Here is a 7,192-nt window from a genome sequence, read left to right on the forward strand (position 1 = left end):
GCAAGCGTGACATTCGCGCTTTGCTATGCTCAGCACATACGACTCTTAGCGAGTTGTATCACGAGCAACCCAGTTCATGAACACACGTTGATTACAGTGTTCATGCAAGGTCTTACGGATGGTCCCGTAAAGACCCACCATTTCCGCTTGGAACTGGATAGCTTGAAGAAGCAATATCCGCTGCGGAACAGGAGGACTTTAGCTTGAGACAGGCTAGAGCAAGTTCGTCATCGTATCGTCCACCAAGACGACTCGAGCTTGAAGTCCAGAACCTATTGACCTTTCTTATGTCGAAAGCAATAAACCTCGCTTTTCGAATAATAAGTGGATAAAGAAATGCAATTGCTGTCAAAAGTTAGGACACGACGCTCATGAGTGTTGTGCCCCACGCTCAGTATTAAGAGGTACTGAACGAAATTATAAACCGAATGCCAAAAAGGGCAACGGTCGCGGGTCCGACGTTGTTGCGAAATCGCAACAGCGAGGCGGACCGCCACAAACGGTCGAGGTCAGTAAGGGCGCAACACCCTACTGATCCAGCAACCTCAAGAGAATTTGCAAATCTCTTGACGAAAGTTGCTTCAGACACACAATCATTATCTGTCCTCTGCACCTGGTGATGAGGTATCCCTCATTACCTTGAAGTTAAAAGTGACAGATGATTTGTCACTTAGAGCCCTAGTGGACTGTGGGGCGTCGACTACATCTTTATTCGTCGCCAGTCGCTAGAGGGTCGTAGGCTCAAATATGTTGAGCGCGACATCCCTCAACGAGGATGGCGGTGCGTCGAGTGACAGGCGCATCGATAACAGTGGTGAAAAGCGTAGTGAGATTTCGCTACACGTTAAAAGATTAACAGTATCATGATAACTTCATCGTTCTGGATTTGTATGAAAAATTTGATGTCTTCCTACATTCACCTTGGCTCAGAATATATAAGCCAAACATCAGCTGGCAGCATCGTTCCGTAAAGATGCCTGCCACTGGTTCATCAGAACCATCTGATGAACGTCTTGGAGCGTCCACAAGCGTGTGGATGTACTACGAGTGAGTGCGGTGGCCTCACTAGTGGTATGGTCGTTAGTACGACTGCACAAGATCAAATTGTGATTACTAATCACCCTGTGGAGTCAGCTGCCGGCGACCACTCGACTAAGTCGAGTGTATTGAGACATGAATGTACGCCTAGCAAGCGACATCAGGAAGAAACGCGGTTGTCCAAAAGGGACAACACGATGATCCCAGCTCGAGAAGAGAGTCGAACGTAGAGGATTCGACTGTGATAGCGCAATCCCAGTCGGAAGACGTTGAGGGAATAAGTCCTTACGTACTGGAGGAGAAATCTTTTCAAATAGTTACTGCTGAAGTGACTAGACTTCAGCTTTTCGAGGGATTATCCCTCGGCAGCCTGGGGATTAATCCCAGGAAGAAACCGAGACATTGAATGTCTTAGTTAACGACGGATCAAGAATAGGCGCGTATACTCTTGATCTGTATGTGCCTCCGAAGTTAAGTTCGGAGATAACTCAATTACCAACCCTAGAACCCAAGCGGTTCTTGATAGATCTGCACGGCGATAGAATCAAGCAGATCTGCGTACTCGTCACAGAGGACGAATACAATACCGATATTCGGTCAGGGTAATTTTGCAGTGAACGAACGGGTTCTCAGCAGCTCATCGATGGACGAAAGTGTCCTGGATTTAGAGATATCCTACTCAATCCTGGGAGTCACTTAAACAAATCCTTTATACAAAGATTTAGTTAGATTTAGGGATGTATTCCCTGAAGTAGTTACATGCGAGTTGCCTAAGGATAAAGGCACTCGACATGAAATCGAGCTCAAAGCGGGCTCGAAGTACTATATCATGAAGCAGTGACCACTGCCTCGTGAACGAGTACTTGCGATCGATAAATTCTGTATCGATCGATTAAACTCAGGCCATGTAAGAAAGTCAACCTCCCCATATAGCTCTCTGACCTGGAATAGCGGCCCGCCCCTACTGACCCCGACCGTTTTTTAGATATAAAAAATATAGTCATTAGTTCTGATTTTATTTAAGGGAAAGGCGAAATGAGCTTTTCGGCGGTCCGCCTCGCTGTTGCGATTTCGCAATAACGTCAGACTCGCTACCGTTCACCTTTTTGGCATTCTGTCCATAATTACGTTTAGCACTTCTCGGTACTGGGCGTGAGGCACTGCACTCATGAGCGTAGTGACCTAAATTTTGACAGCGATTGCATCTCCGCAATCGCGTAGTGTTCGAAAAGCGAGGTCTCTCGCTTACGACGTAAGAGAGGTCCATAGGTTCTCGACCTCCAAGCTCTTGTCGTCTCGGAGGACTATACGATGACAAATTAGCTTGAGCCTGTTTCAAACTAAAGTCTTCCTGTTCCGCAACGGATACTGCTTCTTCCAGCGTATCCAGTTCCAAGTGGAACCGGTAAATCTTTACGGGACCATCCGTAAGACCTTGCATGAACACCGTAATCAACGTGCATTCATGAACTGGGTTGTTCGTGATACAACTCGCTAAGAGTCGGATATGATGGGCATAAGCGTGAACATCACGCTTGCCTTGCTTGAGTTTCAAAATTTCTGTTCGAGCTCTGTACTCAGCTATAGGCGGTTCAAACTTCTGTTTGAGCCGGCCTTTAAAAGCCTCTAGCGAGCCAAAATACATATGGGTGCGCAACTTGAGGCCTAGTGCTCAAGTTTTGGCACGACCTGATATATTCGATTGAGCAAATGCGACTTGCATTTGCTAGCCGACGATGTGACGAGCCTTAATGACGTCAAATTCGACGAATCACCTTAAAAGGGAGTCCTCTTCGACTCCCTATACATAGAGATGTCTATCTTTAAGGTTCCCGGACGACGCGTTTGCGTCATCCCAGGTACAGGGGTCTGTACCTGTTGTAATCTCAACAGTTCCGCCTGTTGAGAGCCTTGCTGATTCAGCAAGGCTACTTTTTCCTTCATCTCGTCAAGTTCATGTTGTATGAACTTGGCGACGGTTGAATGGAGGGCATCTCTGTCTAAGTTGGACAGTAATGCCAGGATTGCATCGTTTCCTACGGATGAACTCATTCGTTCAACCGCACTCCTTTCTATATCACTTAGAAAGGAGTAGCTTTCAGGGGAAACGTGATGCGTATTCCCACTACCATCTAACATGTCCATGTTAAATGTGGGAAATGTGGTCCTTGGACGGACTACAAAGTGCTACCAGGTGTAACGGGGCACTACGACTTGTACTGTTTCAGTACAAGTCCACTTCACACTGCTTCAGTTGTGAGTGGTGCCTTTCGTTAGGTGACGTACACTGTACGTGCAGAGGAAGACTTCCCTTAAGACAAGTTAACTTAAGAGGGTAAAATGAAAACTGTATTAATATAGTTAAGTGTCTGTTAATCTATTTTTGTTAATGCTGACTTAACTATAACCTAATACTAAACATGTAAATGAATTCTTATCTCTATCTTATCTGGTAACTCTCTTTGATAACTTCTACAGCTGATTAGTCTGCGGAATAAATAGATATAATGGCCTGTACCTATTTATGGATAAGAATTCAGTATATTACTATATAAAGTAATATCCTCTCAATATTATCTACCTCTTAGATAATATATTAATTACCAACCTTTAAGTGTTAATTTCATGTAACGATACACCCCGTTTCAGCTTCAGTACAAGTCCACTTCGCACTGCTTCAGTGCGAGTAGTGCCTCACGTCACCTCACGAACATTAGTACGTTCAGAGAAAGACTCTCTTTAAAACACTTGCTTTACCTGTAACGGAGCACTGCCGACTTGTACTGCTTCTCTACAAGTCCACTTCGCACTGCTTTAGTGCGAGTGGTGCCTCACGTTACTTCACATACCCTGGTACGTGCAGAGGAAGACTCTCTTTCAAACGCTTGCTTTAAAGAGGGTTAAAAGTAAACTGTATTTAATATAATCAAATTCCTCTGTTTCTATCTATTTAATACGAGCTTAATTATAAACTAGTACAAAACATGTAATAAAAATCTTCTGTCTCTCTCTTTGCGCGCGTCCAATGTGACCGGACCGCGGAGCAAGTAGATAAACGGCCTATATCTTGTAACGGGCTAAAGTTGCCCTAATGTAACACAGCCCCGTTAAGTTCACTTGGTGTACTTAAAAGGATGGTCAATTACTTAAAAAAAGCAATTAGACCCACCACTCGGGTGTGGTTGACATTTATGACCAACCCTTGAGTATGTATGCACATAGGTGCATCCACAGTAGGAGAGATGACGGCTAGCGTCATCCGTTACGCGAGGTATCTAGAAAGATACGCTCCCAATACATATTAGTGTTTTCTACAGAAATGACATTTTTGATTGGTAAACAGGTATTTATATTTAATGCGATTAAATATAAATCAGTCTGAAAACTACTTCCTACTTAGTAAGCGCGCACGAGGAGCCGGATTACCGCTCCCGTGACGACACTTTACTAGAGTACTTAGTGCGTTGGGTGAGGTTGCTAACGCGCTCACCACAACTACTTCCCTGCACGCAAGAGAAGACGGTCTAACCGCTTCATCGCTGTGCTAGGGTGTGTGTCTAAGTAGAGCGTGGCCGCATTAAGACGTGCCCGCCTACACTTGGTTGCACTTGATATCCTTCCCACGACTCGCATCTCTGCGTGTGTACGTGAGGATGAGCCTCAACATCGATTGGGCTCATTTCCCTCACCTCTGTGAACATCATCTGGAGGTAACTGGGCACTTGGCGCAGGGACTTGGTGAACAAGCCCTGGCCAGGCTCTTGGACAGTCCACCTGAGCAACATGTAGCTTAGTTGGAGCAGTTTGAGGCATGTGCGCTCGGACAGCAAAGCGCCGCGTCCGAGGCACACAGCCATGCTGCAGTGGAGTCCGTCACTCAGACTCAGGATGGGCTGAGGCGTGAGCAGAATCGGAGCGAGGCTCTCAACAGGTTTGTGAGATGCTCTCTGCCCGGCCGCATCAGCTGAGGCTCATTCGGATGGACCCGCCCAAGTTCGATGGAAGTGCAGCGCACACGATTGTCCACTGGCTGTTAGCCGTGGAGTAATGCGGTGTCGCGCAGCTCATCGAGGACGACAGCCGGATGTGTCGTACGCCATGTCGCACCTGCGCGGTGAGGCAACAGAGTGGGCTTTCTCGGCGCTTATGGCGGATGTTAAGGCGTTCCCTACATGGGCGATCTTTAAGACAATGATTCGCGCCATAACTAGCCGCCGAACAACGAAGTGTTGATCAGGCGCCTTCTTTGGAGCGCGACAGGCGAAGCGATCTCTGCAAGAGTATGTGCAAGAGATGCGCTCGCTGTCGGCGTCCATTACCGTAGGTCCGAATCCGGAGCACATTAAGGTGCCCACATTTATGAGCGGACTACGGCATGGCCCATAGTGACAGGCCCTTTTCAGAAAGGTGCCGTCGACGATAGAAGAGGCAATCCAAATTGCCTTAGTTGAGGAGCAATTCTACAGCATTGTATTGGCGACAGCTTGGTATAAACCGTCGGCCGAGAGGTCAGATGCCACTCCCAGGGAGTACGGCAATGTAGACGTTGTCTGCTATAAATGCGGCAAGCGCGGCCATGTGATGGCTTGCTGCTATGCCAGGGTCCCTGCTGGGGCAAAGATGCCCAGCAAGAGGACTCCTTTCTTGAAGGGCGATGGCAAAAATCAGCGTATGAGAGGCACGAGTTCTGCATCGACCACTGAAGGGTCGGAAAATGCAGGAGCGCAGTAGGGGCGGATTTCTCAACTGACGCGGACTCTGAAGCTACCCTTAAGTTTAGAGTTGTCGAACAAATGGGTAGCATAGTCCCTGAGGTCTCGAAATGTTGGACCTCAACCCTGCTGGTCTATAGCTCAAGTAAGAGGCTATGACCCTCCAAGTGGATTCGGGTGAATCACAAAATATTGTCAAAATCGCGGCTCTAAGAAAGTGACCGGCGATTTTTGAGTCGCTCTGCCAGGATGGCAAGCGAGAAGAGGCGACCGTTCGTATGGCTGAGGGAGTTCAGGTAGAACTCGCCTTCAGCTTTAGTGACTTCTCTTGTAAAGAGAAGTTCACAGTGCTAGGAATGGAGAGTCCGTATGACCTCATCCTAGGCATGCCATGGTTGGCAAAACACCAACCATGGATAGACTGGCGTAAACGCACATTTGCGAACTCTACGCAGGACTCCGGAAAGAATGTGCTCCTGCGAGTGGCGTATGCAACTGATGTATGTAGTGTCGAACACAGTTGAGGGTGCGTTGACGGGATGTCAAACGTCACCAATTCCTACCCAGCTCGTGGAGACTGGGGTAGTGAAAAGGGCAAGGACAAGTAGTCATGTGTCCCATATTCCTGCAGAGCCGAGAGCCTGTGGCAGTAGACGGCGAGCTGACAGGAAGTCAAGCGTCGCATGAACCGGACAGTGCCTAGAGCCTGGTGCGATTGGAAGGAGTGCGTTAGCCAGGAGAGCAACGGCACCCGCTTCCCAGTCAAAGGTCGTGGTGACTCGAAGAACGAGTACCCGGCAGATTAGGACGATCAATGGGACGTCTACACGAGTGACCTTTGGATCAGTTCCTAATAAAGAGGACGGGCCTTCGAACGAGGTATTCGAGGCCGTCAAAGACGAAATTGCGGAGGCATCCTCAGTTGAGGTGCTCCGACAAGTCTTTGAATCTGCCGGGAAGATAGTAAATCTCCCGGAGAAGTCGTTGGATCTGTTCCTTGCCGAATTAAAGGAAGGAAAGATCCACGAATTAGTCACACCAGTTCCGGGAGAGAACTTGGTGGACTGTTGCTCGTCATCCACAATGGACGAGAGCGTCCTAGAAACGGACAAATAGAAGCGGTTTGCTGCTCAAGGCTGGGGTGCCTTGAGAGACAGTCCGTTCTTTGAGGTTCTGTGGAAACATCGCGATGTGTTCCCAGAAGAAGTGCCGAGCCGCCAACTAGCAGATAGGGGCATCGCGCACGAGATAGACCTCGAACCTGGCACCAAGTATTGTGTGACCAGGCAATGGCCGTTGCCGAAAGAACAAGTCGATTATATCGATGAGTTCTTCGACAAGCGAGCCAAGGCGGGACATGTGCGTGAGAGCAAATCGCCTCACTGCAGCCCGACCTTTTGTGTGCGTAAAGCCACAGGTGGATGGCGCGTGGTTCATGCTTA

Source organism: Bremia lactucae, linkage group LG1 (genome assembly GCF_004359215.1).
Source record: "Bremia lactucae strain SF5 linkage group LG1, whole genome shotgun sequence".
Lineage (NCBI taxonomy): Eukaryota > Oomycota > Peronosporomycetes > Peronosporales > Peronosporaceae > Bremia > Bremia lactucae.